Source organism: Podarcis pityusensis, assembly GCF_964106645.2.
Source record: "Podarcis pityusensis genome assembly, chromosome: 8".
In the NCBI taxonomy this organism is placed as follows: Eukaryota; Metazoa; Chordata; class Lepidosauria; order Squamata; family Lacertidae; genus Podarcis; species Podarcis pityusensis.
The window spans coordinates 45,529,922-45,548,430 of NC_138033.1; the positions used below are offsets into that span (position 1 = coordinate 45,529,922).

The window sequence follows — 18,509 nt, forward strand, 5'->3', positions numbered from 1 at the left end:
AGCCACCTTTCAACATTTTTACTTCTCTGAATTTTGAAATGCAGTTTGCCTGCCAAGGGATGTGCACAAAGATTAACATGCAATAGTAAAGTGTGAATACAAATGCATGAATTAGCAAAAATAGCATGTAAAAATGCATTGTATTAGGGAACTTGCTTTGCAAAAATGTTAGAAAAATTGAATGCATTTTTATGGAGTATTTTTTTTTGTAAAGGAAGGAAGGGGGAAAAGTACTTGCAAACTGATGTAGAAATGTGGGGAACTGAAGACTGAAAAAAATGAGAGAAACAAAAACTGATATAGTCCCCTCCTCACAATGTCAGGTCATGATCATACCATTTTCAGGCTTCCCCCTGCCTTCTAACACATTTAAGAATTGGGGCCAAAGTCTTCCAGGTACAGCCATTTACGTTACAGGAGGGTATGGCTCTTCTGAAATTAGCCACAGGTCCATTGCCTGAAATATATTTTTTGGAACTAGATGATTCAAGCCAAATAACATCAGAAAGCAAAGTCGAGATCTATTTTAGACCTGAAGTATTGGAAGAGAGTGAGTCATAAATGTTGGGAAAATGCATGAGATAATAATTGTAAATTGTTTAGATATATCATGGTTGGTGGGCAGAAACATCAAAACAAGACGTATTGTCACAAACGTGTTATTAAGAATGTGGGGGAGAACCTAGAATTTTCTTTAAGAGCCATTAGAAAATCTCCAACAATGCTGAAGCTGGGGTTTTTGAAATACCACCATCCATCTTTCCTAATTATTTGCTCTCTTTGCATGTCACTTTCCCCATCTGTTAGTATTTCACATCTAAGCAGATAAAAATATTCTCTACATGTTATGTATGCAAAACTGAGAATATGATTTAGATCTTCCAGAAAACTGTTAAGGAATTCCCCTACCTCCACTTTATTTATTTTTTTAGGAGGGGGGCATTTCTTTCTCAAACGCCTTTTTGGATTCCAAGAGTAGAACAATGAATTTTATAAGCTCAAAGGCTCTCATTGGGGTGTATGGGGAGCTAGGGGAGGGGTAGTACCTCTGATGGGGGACATGTCAGGCCCCTTCTGGGGTAGTAATAATAATAATTTATTATTTATACCCTGCCCATTTGGCTAGGCTTCTCCAGCCACTCTGGGCCGCTTCCAACAAAATATTAAAATACAGTAATGCATCAAACATTAAAAGCTTCCCTAAACAGGGCTGCCTTCAGATGTCTTCATCTAGTTCATCCAACTTTGTTCCCACCCTGCATTCAGCTCTCACCTGTGGCTTTTAGAGGCTGTCAGCATGCAACAGCGACCACACCCCAGGAATGGTTCTGACTACACCAGGTGAGAGTAGCAGATTGTGGCATTTGCCCATTCTTTTGAAAATGTCTGTACAGGGGAAAAGAAAGAGTTAATAGGTAGACCAATAGAAAAGCCAGAGGCGGAGCCTACCTGTTTATAAAAGGGCTTAGCCCGAGGGTTGGTTGGTTTGGAAAAGGCAGTTGGGAAAGCAGTTGGCAGACAGATGGAAATAGAGAGACAGCTAGTGCAGTTGGTTCTTGTGTGAGGGGAGGTAGAAGAGTTAGAGACAGAATAAAATAAGACTAAGAGTGTAAAGGGTAACAGCGTTTCGAATGCATTAAAGTTTATTTGTGTTTGCAGTAAACTACAATCTTCATTGTTAACTTAAGAACCTGACTGAGACTAACTGGGGAGCACCTGGTTGGTGGCAGCAGATTAGTGGTGTATGGGTCAATAGTCCGTGAGACGACCGGGGGCTCCGTACGAACGCCACATAGATGACTCTCAATCCTTCAGCGAAGAGAGGCTCCAGTGGATTGAGCAGACAGACCAACATTGGATCCAGTGCTCAAGAAGGCAGTTTCTGCATGTGCTGTAGGAAGAAGTGATGGGCAGATGGGGCTCATCAACTTGGGGAGAAAAAATATCCTGCCTTGCAAGGCATCTTGGGGAGAAGAAAAAGCCAAGGAGTAAACCCTACACAAATGCAGAGTTGAGTCCCCAAGACAGTGGAATGGTGTTGTGGTGCTCATCTTGCTTTTCACGCCAAGGGAGCCAGCATTTGTCCACAGACAGCTTTCCAGGTCATGTGGCCAGCATGACTAAACCGCTTCTAGTGCAACGGAACCAGAGCGCACGGAAACGCTGTTTACCTTCCTGCCACAACGGTATCTATTTATCTACTTGCACTGGTGTGCTTTTGAACTGCTAGGTTGTCAGAAGCTGGGACAGAGCAACAGGAGTTCACCCCGTCACAGCGAGCTCAAGGAGCTCAGTGGTTTAGACCACAGCGCCACCCTGTGTGCCTCCTTCTGGCAACTCCTGCAGCCAAGCTGGTGCCAAACGTATTGCTCTGCTTTCCCTTGCAGCACAAATCAGCCAGGCTGAGGGAGAGGTCTTGTCATCTGGGCAGCCTAAAACCTCCATACACACTGCCCAGCCTTGTGCCCAAGGGAGGTCACTGCAAACTCAACTGTTTGACTTCACCTCCAGAAATGCACTCCATTGTCTCTTAAGCCAGACAGATGCCAACAACAAAGCTCTCACCTTGATTGTTTCATGAAAAACATTGTTTTATCTTTTTGACCATGTTATGTTATTCCTTTGTGTCAAAGATAAAGGAAAGCTAGGGATTTAGTATATGAATAATTTTCTTTCTTTCTTTTTAAACTTCCTTTCCTTTACCCACAGGTTTCAGCGAGAGTCCTGCCGCTTTTATTCCCCCCCCCCATTTGATTAAGAAATAAATATGATGTGCTGCCTTTTGTAGTTGAGTCAAGAGCTTTTGAAATGTGGAACCTTGCTGATGCTTAAGGAAATGAAAGTTGTGTAAGGATCGTAAGAGAGGTTTGATTTCAAAACGTAATGAGAGAAGAAAAGCACCTTGCAGGTTGAACTGACAGATGAATTAGCTCTTTAGGAGTCTCATTTTGAAGGTTTGATCAAAGTGATTTGGACCACAAAGTTATGCAGTATGCTGGCTGTCGAGGCAAGTGCAGCGATCCATGCAAGCAGAGGCTTCCCCACTCTCTTCAGTGTTGCGAAATGAGTTGGGAATACTTTCTGGTTGCTAGAGGGATGTTTTCAAATTTCTTCTCCAAATTTTCCCCCCAGATTTTGAGGCTCCAAATTACCTAGTCTTGTTTTCAAATTGGAATGGATGCATTATTTATTAATTATGTTTCTTACACACATTTGGGACGTGGGTGGCACTGTGGGTTAAACCACAGAGCCTAGGACTTGCCTATCAGAAGGTCAGCGGTTCGAATCCCCGTGACAGGGTGAGCTCCCGTTGCTCGGTCCCAGCTCCTGCCAACCTAGCAGTTCGGAAGCACACCAGTGCAAGTAGATAGATAGATACTGCTGCGGCAGGAAGGTAAACGGCACTTTGGTTTCCATCACAGTGTTCTGTTGTGCCAGAAGCGGTTTAGTCATGCTGGCCACATGACCCAGAAAGCTGTCTGTGGACAAATGGTGGCTCTCTTGGCCTGGAACGAGATGGACGCCGCAACCCCATTACTGGACTTAACTGTCCAGGGGTCCTTTACCTTTACCTAATGCAGAACTGGAAATGGTTTTAAACAAACAAAGAAAATGACTTTACACGAGGGAAATGATAATTTTTCTTTAAAAATAGGAGCCAAGCAACACCCCCAAAATGCTGTTAATTAGGCACAGCAGCAGCAACAAGAGCAACCAGCCACAACAACCAGCATAAAACACTGCCACAGCAGCAACCATCACCACCAACAACACATCTTCATGTCAGATCTATTTTGGCCCTTATTTGGAATGAATTTGCATATCATGTTTAACCTTGGACTTGACACAATTCAACTTTGGACATATGAAATTCAGGAAAAGAGACAGAGAAGTTGGACTATCTGATCTAACTGGAGCCAAACCTAAGTCTTAAGCCTGTTGGGATTTGTCTGGTTCTTTACTGGGAGGAAAATGTGAATAAAGCTTATATTGTAGTAGAAGGGAAAAATCTTGAGCTGTTTTTACTTAAAATGTGTACATTTAGCAAGACAAGGCAGACATATAAACAGTGTGTTCCTGCATCCTAAATGTCTAGACAGTGCAGAAAATGTTAATAATTGGAGAAATGTTTTAATGGGCCTTTTCCCTCCTAAGGAGAATATAACATGTCAGGGTTGAAAGTGCCAGCATTGCAACTATCGTATTACTTGAACTTGATGCAAGTGATTTCCTATCCAAGTCTTGAAATATAAGACCTGAAGTTATAAGGGAATAAGCTTCCAAAAATCTCTCAAGTTATGGTTAGCAAGACCTCTGAGTTAAACAACTGAGAGGTGTGGCATCCATGCATCCTTTTAGTTTTGCACTGTTTTTCTACACGACATACATTTTAAAATACAGTGGTACCTCGGGTTACAAACTCAATTCGTTCCAGAGGTCTGTTCTAAACCCGAAACTGTTTTTAACCTGAGGTGCGCTTTCACTAATGGGGCCTCCTGCTGCCACCACACCGCCGGCGCGCAATTTCCATTCTCATCCTGGTTCAAAGTTCACAACCTGGAGCAACTACTTCCAGGTTAGTGGAGTTTGTAACCCGAAGCATTTGTAACCTGAGGTACCACTGTAGTCACTTTTTTGCATTTCGTACCAAGCTGCCTTTACAACAGGGGTGGGAAAACTTTGCATTCCAAGGTTGCATTCCTTCGCTGGGAGCTTTATGGGAGCCATATGGCCAAAAAGTAGGTAGAGCAATGGAGGTGACTTACCTTTTCCCAGTTGGATACTTTTATTATTTTAAAGTTGAACAAAAGTATACTTAGTTTTTCATTTATGGTATGAAATCTTTGTTCCTTTTAATTTGATCAGAGATTGAACATTAAACCCATTACTGCAATGCAGCAAGATTACCAAGCTGCTGCTTGATAGCCCAGAGAACCTAAACTCATTACAGTTTTCCTTAGCTTACATATTGTTAGGGACTTTCATAATACATACCAGGATACCTTATCCTTGAGGTCCTTTCCAACTCAACAATTCTGTGATTCTGTGAACATGAAGAGATGTGCTCATAAAATCCAGTCTTTGCCTCAGCAATCAAGCTATCTGGAACTTTCCACTTTCTTTGTCTAGTTGGTTGGTTTCAGGTACATATTCCAAAAAACAAAATATGTCCCAGAGGGAGGGTTGCATGAAGCATTTCCTTATTTCACCCTTCTGAAGTACATTCCAAGAGAACTTACCTCAGAGGATAAATTCCCCTGTTCTATCTCTTCCAGCCCAACAACCCCTACCTCTCTTGGGGGTGGATGAAAAGCAACCCTTCCAGCTCTCCCCCAAATCTCAAATGGCACTTTGGCTCCCAGTCCCAAGACTTCATACTACCTTTCAATTCCCTGATGTTCCCTTCAAGCTATGTGATCCCTCTTCTACCTTTAAGTTACCTCTCCGTGTCTCCTTTTATATGACAGCCTTAGGAATGTAGAAGTGAATATTCTATTGGCTGCATTGCTCTTTCTGAGCCATATATTTGCTTTGTTTACTTTCGGCACAACTGAGGTGCACCTTGTGTTGACCCTACATGTCACTCAGTTCTTTTTCGAAGCATTTGCCAAAGGGACTAAGTTGAAGCCATTGGTTGACTGCTCTCCTGTTGCTCCAACCACATCAGGTCAGGGCCACCCTACCATTAGGCAAAGTGAAGCAACCACCTCAGATAGCAGATGCTGGGGAAGAGTGAAAACAGACTCCTAGCTGTTCTCCCTAAGTACCAGGGCCATTCGCCTCTGTTGGAGATCATAGTCATGCATGCAAAGAACTACTGAAATAACAACTAAATATGGGGAACATATGGGTCAAACTGAATATATTATGATGCTCACTTATGAAATGAGTCGAGTTGCAGCCATCCTGTCCCTTGGCATCATGGATAATGGCCACTGATGGTAGGTCCTCTATTAATGACTGCTGAAGTCAACTGAAAAGACTCCTGTGATTTAATTTGACATTTTGAGCAGCCCATTAATGTTCAGAAAGGTCAAGATCAACCTGGTGTCTCTCCGTCCCTTGGTTGTACTTGTCTTCCATTGTATGAAACCATCCTGTCCCCCATGAATTGTCTGCACACAGGACATTTTTATCTGGACAATGGGTTGCAATGAATCTCTGCTTGCTCAGGGATTCATTTTCCTCACATTTCCATCAGCTATGATGCTGCTGTCACAAGGGTGAGTTGTAATAAATTCTTAAAAATAGATCCCCATCTTTCCATCAGCAGTCTCCAGGGTAGCTTACATACACAATTTCAAGAATACAAGAACAAAATACAAAATAAATCAAGCTAGAACCAAGCATAAAAGCAGCATCATGTGTTATAAGCACAATATCACAAAGTGTCACATAATTAAATCCATGCCAAAGGTGCTGGATAATGTGGCTGGTTTTGCCTGGTATCTGAAGGAGGGGTGAGCAATCTGCAGCCCCATAGCCCCCATGGATCTGTGACCCCGATTTCATTTTAGGGAGGTGGAAGACCTGACCGTGTGAAACAGGGGCAGTGGGGACTGCAGACAGGGGAGGGCTCCAAAGGCAGCGGTGGCGCGTATGCTACTGCCATCCGGGGTGGACACATGGCACACAGGGCATGCAGGGGGCTAGGCACAGAGGCAGCCCGCTGCAGCTGCACCAGCCCCCCCCTTCCCCCAATGCCAAGCCACTGTCCGAAGGCTAGATGAAAGGCCTGGAAGATTACATTTGGCCTTCATTTCTGAGGTTCCCCAACCCTGATCTACTGACATCTAGGCAGGGTAGATCCAGAAATTGGTCTCTTAGTCATATGAAGCCCAGTTGTAAGCTTTTGTTCAGGTGAGAAGAAGAAGAAGAAGAAGAAGAAGAAGAAGAAGAAGAAGAAGAAGAAGAAGATGGTGGTGGTCTGGAAACCTCAGTACATTTCAAAGGTACATATATTTTAGCCCACTTCTGACCCTCATGTTTGGGGTTTATGGCCAGACCATGAACAAATGAGTCATGTGTGCATTATGGACAACAAAATACATGATGTTCCAGCACTGGATGAATAAGTCATTGGCCTTTTGTAAAACAAGCGATTAGCAATTTGCACTCCCTGTCCTTATCTGAACTGGCAGTATATTGACAAAAGTGCAAAGAAGAAAAATATGTGAACATTAGCTCAGCTTTTCTTGAGACTTTGACATTGCAGTCGGCAGGGTAGTTTGTTTTTCTTTCCAATTTATATGGTCAAAACATCTCATCCATGTTGTTTACTTTTGTAAGTCAGTGGTAGAGCATCTGCTTGGCATACAGAAGTTCCCAAGTTCATTCCCTATCATTTCCAGGTAGAAATGGGAAAGATATCTTTGCCAAGATCCTGGAGAACCACTTCCAGTCATTGTAGACAATAGTGAGGTAGATGGACCAAGGGTTTGACTCAGTGTAAGGCTGCTACTAATATGTATTTTTGTTTGAATGTTGCTTTATTTTATTCATTCAAAGCATCCTTATAAAAACCCCTTCAGGTCTGTTTAACAGACACACACATGTACACACATACTCTAGAAGTCAATTAGTGGAATGTTCAAGTCAAACACTTTAAAAAATGAAAGGGGATTTTTTTTGGAGCATTCCACTTGAGCACTGAAGCAGCTGACTCCTTCCTGCATCTAACACCCTTCCAGTTCACATCCTTACCTCAAGAAAGGAGAGAGCAAATGGAGACCACACAAATGGAACAGGCAGCTCCATCTACTCCAGGAAACGCCACCTGCCGTATATCCCCTGACCGCAATTGACAAAAGTGCTGCTGAGATCCTGGGGTCACTGATTGCAGATGGGAATCATGGGCCAGCTATGCACACCTCTCCTGGGCTGAATGGAGCTGTCATTTTGCAGCCAAGGATCAAGGAGCTAGCAAGCTCCACAATTCACAGCTATAAATACTTGAGAGCACTGTGTGGCATCTCTCACAGAGATCACATGGCACCATAATCTCCACTGCAATCTTTGTATACTACAAGCAGAGATCATGGGTCATTGCAACTGCTCCTAGGCTGCTCTGAACTGACACAAGCTACACACCAAAGTGTGGTGCAGTCAGCTGCAGCTGTTGGTGTTTGGGCTGTCACATAGTCTGAATTATTTGGGACTCCATGAAGCCTCTCCTAGACAGTTGAGGGTCATTTCACTGGGAAATCCTCAATTTCTGTCTGCAAATGTTTGTGGAGGTATGAGAACCAAATCAAATTAAACTCAAAGGGGATGTTCACCTTGAACTGGGACCTCTAATTTGTGTGTGGGTGTTCATGTCTGCCACCCAGGAATACAGTGTTAGAATATCTGTGTGTATGTGTATTGGATTCAAACCTCTTCCTCCAACTGGAGCATTTCTTCCCCTGCAGATGTCTGTAGGTATGGGGGGAATGTTCCATTTGAAGGAAGTAGCGCAAGACACCTTCCTAAACCACTTGGATGTTTGTTTTTACAATCAAACAGTATATAAATTTTATAAAATAAATAAACATAGGGCTAATTTATCTGCAGAATGGAAAATGGTGCGTTTGGAAGGAATCTATCTGATTCAAACCATTCTCTTGAAACAAACTCTGAAGGGACTCCTTATAAAGGCTGATCAAAGGTTGCCTCTCAGTACCAATCAACTGATGCTGAAAGCACAGCTTCAAAGGATTTTTCTTTAACCACGGATCAGCTGTGACCTCCTTTGATGGGTGTCAGTCACCTGATGGCATGACATTAGGTGCCTGGCAGGTGAATGGTCCCACTTACCTATTAAAATTGGCCTGCAAGGAATGGGGGCTTGCTGGCTGGATCCAGTTCCCCACCACTAATTTAGCTTAACACTTTTACGCTCTTATGGATGGGGAAAGACTTCATTTGGACCAATATTCACAATGGACTGACCCAAGCCAACCCTCCCAAACTTTATTGTGGATTAGAATGGAGCTCTCTGTCAAATTCTGCACTTCTCCGGATTTTATAATGCCATTTTGGTGCACAAAACATATGCTCAAAAGTATGTGCAAAGTGTAGAAAATGTACATTTTAAGGAGAAATGTACTGTAAACCACTGAAAATGTGCAGGCAAAACAGAAATGGGACAGAATTAGGCCACAGAATTCTGCTCAGGTAGAATTCTTTTCCTATCCCATCCTCTGATATCCTTTAACTGTGGATGCCTAGAGTGGAATCCCATAATGTAGCCACTGAAGCTTTGCGACAATGACTAGAAACTCAGCCTCTGAGATTTTTACCACACGCTTTCAAATATACCTTGAAAAACTTGAGAACTAGATACTCTGCTCATTACTAAACAAAAACAAAACAGACTAGAAGAGAAATCCTACAAGAAGAAAGAGCTGAAAGAACAACTCAGCAAATATTCCCTGCTGACGGAACTGTGACTTCTTCTTTTCTATTGCCCTGTGAACTACCACTGTCAACAATATTAGTTCCATTGACTTTAAAGTACCCCGAAAATATTCTGTCGTGCTTTATTACCTTGACAATAATTGTATGGTACCTCAGCAACAAACTGTGTCAGTACACACCTCATTTGAATTTCTCAGAGGGGCTTTCCGTGCCTGCCTTTCTGTTTGCATTCTCTCCAGACCTCTGCTAATTCATATTTTATGCCTGCTGCAAGATTCCATTATCAATTTAAGTTTAAAAAATGTCACACAAAATGGCAAAGAGGATCATAAAAATGAATCCATTCAGCTCACATTACAATTTGCCTTCTTTCCAAGAGCGGTCCTATGGAGATCATTCATCTCTGAGGTTTCACACACCATCAAGTCAGGAATGAGCTAAAAGGGTGTGTGTTGCTTTTTATGAGCATTTTCTGTAGGTGCAAGAAGTTCCCTTTCAGAAACTTTTCAGGGACTGTGACAAAAGTCTTCTCCCATTCAGAGTTTTTTTTTTTTTTTGAATAATTTTTTATTAAGATTTTAAACGAAGAAAAAAGCAAAACAACACACACAAAAAAACAATACAAAATTTAACAATAAAAAAAACAGAACATAACAATTAAAAACAAACTCTCTTTTCCGTTCCCAATTTTATATTACTTATTTTCTAGACTTCCTCATACCTCCCTCTTTTGTATTCCAATCTACATTATTTGTCCAGCAGTTTCTTTTCCACTTTTTTAAACCCAATCTTTAATTTAATAAAATATTAAAATATATAACTTCAACTTTTTTAAACCTTATTCTTAATGTCATATACCTTTAAATTTTTCCCTTTTATTATCAAATTTCCATTTCTTTAAACATCTTTAATCTTAATCTTTAATCTTAGTCTATCATTAACTTTAACCTGTACAGCTGGAAACCTCTTGTTTTCAGTCCAACATCACTCTAACATTCCTTAATTTTACAGTGTTTCTGAAGGTAGTCTTTGAATTTCTTCCAATCTTCCTCCATCAACTCTTCTCCCTGGTCGCGGATTCTACCAGTCATTTCCGCCAATTCCATATAGTCCATAAGTTTCATCTGCCATTCCTCCAGCGTGGGAAGTTCTTGTGTCTTCCAATACTTTGCGATGAGTATTCTTGCTGCTGTTGTTGCATACATAAAGAAAGTTCTATCCTTTTTTAACACCATTTGGCCGACTATGCCCAGGAGAAAGGCCTCTGGTTTCTTAGGGAAGGTATACTTAAATACCTTTTTTAATTCATTATATATCATTTCCCAGAAAGCCTTAATCTTTGGGCATGTCCACCAAAGGTGAAAGAATGTACCTTCAGTTTCTTTACATTTCCAACATTTGTTATCGGGCAAGTGATAGATTTTCGCAAGCTTGACTGGGGTTATGTACCACCTGTATATCATTTTCATGATATTCTCTCTTAAGGCATTACATGCCGTGAATTTCATACCTGTGGTCCATAACTGTTCCCAGTCAGCAAACATAATGTTATGTCCAACGTCCTGTGCCCATTTAATCATAGCCGATTTTACCGTTTCATCCTGAGTATTCCATTTCAGCAGCAAGTTATACATTCTTGATAAATTCTTAGTCTTGGGTTCTAACAATTCTGTTTCTAATTTGGATCTTTCTTCTCCCATTCAGAGTTAAAGCAATCAGGAATCCCCCTTGACTGGCCTCAAGAGGAATCTAGGAGATGTGATACTCATCCACAGTCACTTTTGTTTGCCTTCAGTGATATAGTCACACACACAAAACATCCTTTCCTACATAACACTGTGATTATTATTTACACTACAAGTGGCTTCATGCTCCCTGACTGGATGAGGGTCATGCAACAAAGGAGAAAGAAGTTACATCCAAGTGGAGGGAATGTATCAAAGCAGTAACATATCAAAGAAACAAAAGCTGTAAATGAGTGTGAAAAAAGTAAAAGTTCTTCAATTGGAAAAAAAAGTTTAGAGGAACATTATCTTGCATTCCCAAAATACCGATTTTGTCCCCAAACTGTTGAATATTTTATTGACTTGAAATATTGACATAATTTGTTTTGCAATTTTCATAGGACTGTTAGTTTTAGGTTATTTACATAACATTTATTGTTAACTAAAATTGCTATTATGCATTCAATAGCTTTACTTTTAGCACTGGATGAAAATACCCATTTAGTACTGAACAAAGAATACTCATTTGTAGGTGCTGAACTGAAGGACATTTTGGTGGGAGATTTTTGGGGAGGGAGTTATTTAAAGGTTTTTGTTTGTTTTTTAAGACACTGGGCATGCCACTGTGTTGGCAGTAGTGGTCTTTTTTTAAAAGAAAAGAAAAACCACATTACTTTTTAACACGGTTTTACTCTGTGGCCTCTTTTTTAATGGCTGCTAGTTGACACCCCCCTTTATTTTTACCAAGCATGCCACAGAACTTAGCAACATCACAGGGCAATCGGGGGGGTGGCTGCTACTGGTGGGCTGCCAACCCACCCCTTAAAAACACTGTATTCTAATTACAACTGGGGCATTGGGGGTGGGGAGAATAGCCTTAAAGAGGTTTGGTAAGACAAACATTATTTAAGCACAACATGCAGCACTGGTCACCACTAACAAGGCCTCCTCCCCCGCAAAAAACCAGGATTTCCCCTCATCCTTACCTCATAGCACACAAGCCCACTTTTGTTCCCAAGAACTCCTCAAAACCTCTCCCCTGAAATCTCCCCCCTTTTCCGAGCTCCAAGTTTTCATTTGAGAACTTTCTGATAGTTATACATGATGCTGCAACTTTTATAAATAAATGCAGGTTGTATAAAGCCAATACTGAAACAACTTGTCAAATGGAGATTAATCACAGCTCTAAATAAAGTTATAAACAATGATGGAAGGATTTCTAAGTTTCAGATTTCAGAATTCATACAGACGCCACTGTTGCAGTTTCTACCTCTTTCAAAAGTCACCTCTGCATTCCAGTCCAAGAAAGATGTCTGGGAGGCTGCAAAGTGTCTTGTGGCTGCAAGTGAAACACCTAAATCAAGAGCTCAGCAACCCTGCTCATTTAAAAACAGGAAGCGTGTTCAATGGCCAGGGATGGTGGGAGTTGTCGTTCTGGTGCATCTGGAGGGCTAAAGGTTCCCTAAACCTGCTTTAAAACTAAGCCACCACCCAAAAAAGGGAGGGGGAAAGAATTGAAGGAGAGCCCTGTTGGATCAGGCCAAAGGCTCACCTAGTCTTGCATCCTGTTCCTCACACTGGCCAACCATATGTCTATGGGAAACCTGCAAGCAGGTCCTGGGCACCACAACCCTCCCCCCATCTGTGATTCCCAGCAACTGATATTCAGAGGCATTCTGCCTCGGACAGTGGAGGTAGAGCATAGCCATTAAGCACTGAAAGCCATATCCTCCATAAGGAATTTGCTTGACTTCTGGGTGTGTTTTATTCCCTCTACACAACCTTGCAAATCAGTGAAATAAGCTTAAACATACTCATCTTCTTTCTGCAGTGATGGTAGGCTTCTATGCATTGAGTGAGTGTCCAGCAGTACTATGATTATTGCTAGTTATACTTGAGTTACTATTCCAATATATGCTTTCTTTTCCCTGCTGTCTGCTCTCCCCCCCCCCTTTCTACAAACAAACAACAAAAATTATTTTGCTGGCACCTTCTGCCTTTCCTATTTCGATAAATGAAACCCCTACTGTCTCTAATGCCAGTTTCCATTCAAGCCACTTTGCAGGTCCTGAGTGTGGCTGACATGACTTGATGGCCTCCCTTGCCTAGTTCTGTCCTCTGCATGCTACTTCTGTCTGCCTCTTTCACCCTCTTTTCCTTGCTGTTATCATGACACAAATGCATTCTCTCTCTCTCTCTCTCTCTCTCTCTTTCTCACACACACACACACACAAATTGCTTTCAAAACCAATACTTTTGCTTCCTTTTGTGCTTAAAGTAATTATAACCTACTTCCCTCTCTCATTTACCAGCACAGCATTCCTCTTGTTTATTGGAGCCTGTATTGCTATGTTCACCACCACAGCAGCAGTGCAATTTGACACTCCACCCAGACCTTTGGTTTCCCCTTGCAGCTTCGGTCCTCTTATTCATCACAGGGATGATTACTTTGGCTTCTTGCACAGGAGAGCAGTACCAAAAAAAAAAAAAAAAAAAAAAAAAAAAAACCCCTTCAGGAACAGAGCTAGAGAGCTCCATATCCAGAAAGAGAATGAGGGTATTTAAAATGCTGTTGTTTTTGACTTTGCTCTGGTGCAAATTCAGGCCAGACAGGAAGACTTCTTTCTGCCTGAAGGCTACATTGCCCTCTGGGGGCCACATGCAAGTGGTGGCCAAAATAGGTGGTGCATCTGCTTTTAAAATGAATGTTGCTTTTTGCACTAGGCTAGTTTCAACACACACACACACACACACACACACACACACACACACACCCTCTATCCAGGGAAGCAAGTGTCATTATCAGAGTTCAAGGACACATTCCAGGCAGGCAAAAACACTAAATAAGGGTGAGAAACAAGGGCAGTGAGGAGCATGGCCCAGAGAGAGAGGGTGTGGCCTGAGGAGAGACCCAAGTGGCCTGGTGGCCATGTTTGACATCCAGAGTTGAGGTTCACCACCACAGCCTTTAGGAATCCCTCCAATGGCAGCTTTTTTCTTGATAGTTGCATAAAGGTTAAAGAAGCCTTACCATGACATAGCATCAGATAGCCATCTTAGGCAGGAGATGGTAAGGAATAAGAATGGTGGCAATGTGTTAGAGAACAAAACTGTGTGCCCTTTGTGCCTGCCCTGCACCCTGTAAACTAGACTGCTACCTTCAGGTATAGCGGAGTAGACTGTTCCATCATCAGTCTGATCAGCTTCTGTACTTGTAACCTGGGCAAGGACACTTTCCTGTCCTTTGTGCCTCAGGCGGGAAAATATCTTGGACTAGCCCAGCACATTGGCAGTGAGCTGACCAAAGCACAAGCTGACCAAACAAAGGGTCAAACATGGTTCCATGCTAGATATTCAATGTGGCTTCAAGCTAGAGTGGCTGCAGGAAATGGAATCACAATGCTACAGTCACCAACACAGCCATGTCAAAAGAGAACAAATAAAAGGTAGACAAAAGAGTAAGCAGAAGGGAGACAGAGGAATCCATGAAACTTTGGTTGGAGAAGGGGGAAGGCAATGGACCTAAAGAGCTTTAAAAATAGAACCCTATTGAACTGCTTAGTCTAATTCCATTTACATATGCAAATAATAGAATCCCGAACTGGCCATTCAGTGAAACTCAATGGTGGGAGATTTAGGACAGACAATAGGAGGTACTTCTTCACCTAGCATTCAGTTAGCTGCATGCTGTTGCAAGATGGGCAATTGTCACTAGCTTAGATGGTTGTAAAAGGAGATTAGATGAATTCATAAAAGATATCAATGGCTGCAAATCATGATGGTCATATGCTGCCTCAAAGTGCTGAGGTTGCCTCTGAATTTCCCGTCACTGGGGAACAGGTGTGGATTATTGCGCTTGTGTCCTGCTTGTGGGCTTCCCAAAGGCATTAGTTTGCCCACTGTGAGAAACAGGATGTGGGGCTAGACAAACCTTTGGTCTGGTCCAGCAGGACTCATCTTAGAGTTGCTAGTAGTTGAATGCAGATCAGATGTTGATAAAAAGCCAGTCAATTCATAAATACATTTTCATAGCTCTGCCTAAGAACCTGGTACGATGAATACCTTATTAATGAACTTCCATACACTAACAATAATTGATAGATCTCATCCATATTAACAAAATTTATATGTGGCAGTCTTCCAGTACATCCCCAAATGTGCCTCTGGCGTCAAAGAATGTTGTCAGAAAACCCAAAGCTCATACGATTTCAGGTGCCATAAGAATCACCATGAGAAATGATCAAAAGATGTTTGAAGTAAGTCATTTCCAGGAGCTAATATGTTAAAGTAGTTGCTATGAATGAATTGGTGGATTTTTAAAAAAGTTTAGCCAACCAACTTGATCAAACTACATATTTCTACAGTCTGGAATATCTACTTTCCCTCTGCTTCTTTATATCTGTTTGCATCTCTGGGCTGATTAATACTTTTCTCTAAACAAGTAGAGATGGAAGAAAGGAAATCTAATGAGAATCTTTCAATAGGATCTGATAATAAAAAAATTCAGCTGGAACATGAATAGATCAGCACATTCTTACCAATTTAAAAAGTTCCAATTACCACTACCTAATCTTCACCTCTCAGAGTAAAGGGGGAAAGTGTTAGAGACTTCCTCAGTAGATCATCAAGAGAACTTTCATCCATAAAAACAGAAGTGATCAGTTTTATCTAAGTCTGTAAGGGTTACTCCTAACCAAGAACACTCTTTAGAAATCACACACACAAACACAAACATAGCACAAACATCTCTTGCTGCAATCTCTCAAGAATGTCAGCTTTTCAACAAAAAAAGGTCTCTTAGAATTTCTCGTTCGTTTCTTCTGGGACTTGAAAACACGCAGGGGTAATAGAGCCATGAAACCATAGCAACTTCGGATACACCACATGAGAGCAACTTATGAATGAAATCTCTATATGTGCTAAGTTAATTAAGTAGGAAAAGTACACAAGACATGGTACCACAGCTGCTAGTTCTGAGAGACAATGTAGAGAATGGAAAGAGAAATATAATGGGGAGGACAATAGCCCAGTCATGACACTGCCTACAATATTTATTGGAATTTTTGGTGCTTTTAATTGTGAAATGTTTTGAGAATCCAAAAGGGTTATTAAGTGGGGTGAAAATAATACTGATAAGGGCTTATCTACACTTTCTTTTGTGCTGCATTTTTAGGCACAGTTCTGGGATTTCTTTTCCAGCTGAAGTTTCCGAACAGTCTTCAGAGGCAGCCCCACATATAATGCGCTATAGTAATCTAACCTAGCGGTTACCAGAGCATAATTGTCCCTCTACACCTTTGAAGCCTTTCCCAACCAGATGGCCCCCATATGTTTTGGAAGGCCATCAGCCTCAGCAAAAAGGGAACCCTATACTACTTACTTCTCTAGCATGACATCCATTCGCACAACTCAAATCTAGGTCACAGGGCTGGGGACCTGTGGCCTTTCAGATGTTTCAGACTATAACTTCCAACATGTCCAGCCATCATGGCCAGGAGTCAGGCATAATGGAAGTTGTAGTTCAATGACATCTGGAGGGCCACCTGTTCCCCAATCCTACCACACTAGAAAAGAACATATAGAGAAGATGAATACACAGAATTGTTTGTGGGTTCATATCCCAGTTCCATTATGAAACTCAACTGTGTGACTCTCAGCCTAGCCTAACACACTGAGTTGTTATAAGAATGAAATCGGAGGAGAAATACATTTTTTTTTTAATGTCAGTAAATAAAGTCAGCAAAAGTTGAGTAGACAGCAAGAACCTCCAGTGATTTTGGACGGGCTACAACTTGGTCTTAATTTTTTTATTTATTGTAGACATCTATCACAATTGGTAGCAACATCTCTCTGAAGGCTTAACCATTGTCAGAAAGTCCGCATGTGTTTTCACAAATTAAAATGAAAAAAGGAGCCTGGAAAAAAATACTTTTAATTAACACTGATTAAAATTTAAAGCATGAAGCAGGGACATGAATATGAATTATAATTGTTATGGGGGACCCAAAAAAGCATTCTTTGCCAAGCACAGCATCACTTTTTCCCCCTTTTTTCTTTTTTTTTGAAAATCATTATGCGACAAATACATACCGCAGAGTAAAGGATATGAAAGTAACCTCTTTTAGTTGTTATGCGTTCCTAATTCAATTAAATGGGAACAAAACTAAAATGAGGGATTACACTTGCAAAACCACTTAGCATTGCTAGTGGGAGCCTGCTGGAGACCATTTGCTTACACAGTGATTTCCAGTGATCCCTTATCAGTCCTCTTCATATCTGAAATAACAGCAAAATCCACAAAGGCAACATTCCAAGCCACCAACTATTTTTCAATCCTATGACTTGAGGAATCTGACAACATGATCACCTTTCTTTAAGGTGACCGTTGGCAATGGCAATTCCACCAGTATATCTAATCTGCAATGGCCTATGGCAACAAACTATAAATATTTATTGAACTGATATATCAAAAGTACAAAAGTGGGCATGACTAGGTATCAATGAATTTGTCAATTTCTATTTCTCTCAGGATCCATTTTTTTCAGTCATAAGTTCATTTCTCCACATTTCCACGTCAGTTTCAGATTTTTTAAAAAAACAAAAAGCTCTCGTGAAAATTAATCAGCAACATATTGAGAAATTATCCTAATTTACATATTTTAATGTGATTTCCCCTACTACAATGCATTTATGTATTTATTTTCATTAATACATGTATTTCTTTGCACACTTTATCCTAGTGTGTACTTTTTTTGCACTTTGTTTCTTTGGAGAACAGCATCAAAAATTTGAGGAAGTGCAAGTTGAGTAAGATAGCTGGGCATCAGTTTGAGTATAATTTTGGAATGTGTGAATTAGGTACGTTCACATTGAAATTTGAACCAAGCCATCCTCCATCCAGTCCCTAGTAGAGATTAGGTATGGCCCAGGGGACATGAGCCTCACACATATGTATTCTTCATGGCCATCTAAACAGAACTTCACTGGGTAGAAGCTGCGTGTTAGCCACAAAGATAAGTGTGTCAGAGAAATCATCACATTTTATCTGAAACAAAGGGAAGGGTTTCTTCCACACTGGGCATTTGATGTGGAATAGCCATGATTTGCTCACTCACTTTTTACGGAACATCTGCAGGATGTGGTGAGCAAGACTTTTTCCTCCCATGTCATCCCTGTTCACCCCCCCCCCATTTGTTTGAGAGCTCAAAAAAACCTGACTTATTCTGCATATTGAAACAGCTGTACTATTTCCCTAGGTGTTGATGAGATATCACACAGCTATTCTGGACTATGTGCGCCATTAATGTGCTATAGCCATTTCTCTCTCTATGGTCTGCTTTTCTTCTCTGGAAATCGACTATTACCACTTTCACCCTGCCCTTTAAA

At 41.2% G+C, this 18,509-nt stretch overlaps 1 long non-coding RNA gene across 2 annotated transcripts in view; it reads right to left on the minus strand.

The window, feature by feature from the left end:
* LOC308484006 overlaps window positions 1-5,021 on the minus strand; it is a 41,990-nt gene extending 36,969 nt beyond the window's left edge. Inside the window, exons 1-2 of one of the 2 annotated variants that reach the window (XR_013989863.1) lie at window positions 4,996-5,021; window positions 1,274-1,386 (exon numbers count right to left, since the gene is read on the minus strand). This is a non-coding gene — a long non-coding RNA (uncharacterized lncRNA). Of the gene's footprint in view, window positions 1-1,273; window positions 1,387-1,449; window positions 1,488-4,995 lie in introns of those variants that run through there. The other variant, XR_013989864.1, reaches the window with a different exon arrangement.
* Between the last annotated feature and the right edge of the window lie 13,488 nt (window positions 5,022-18,509).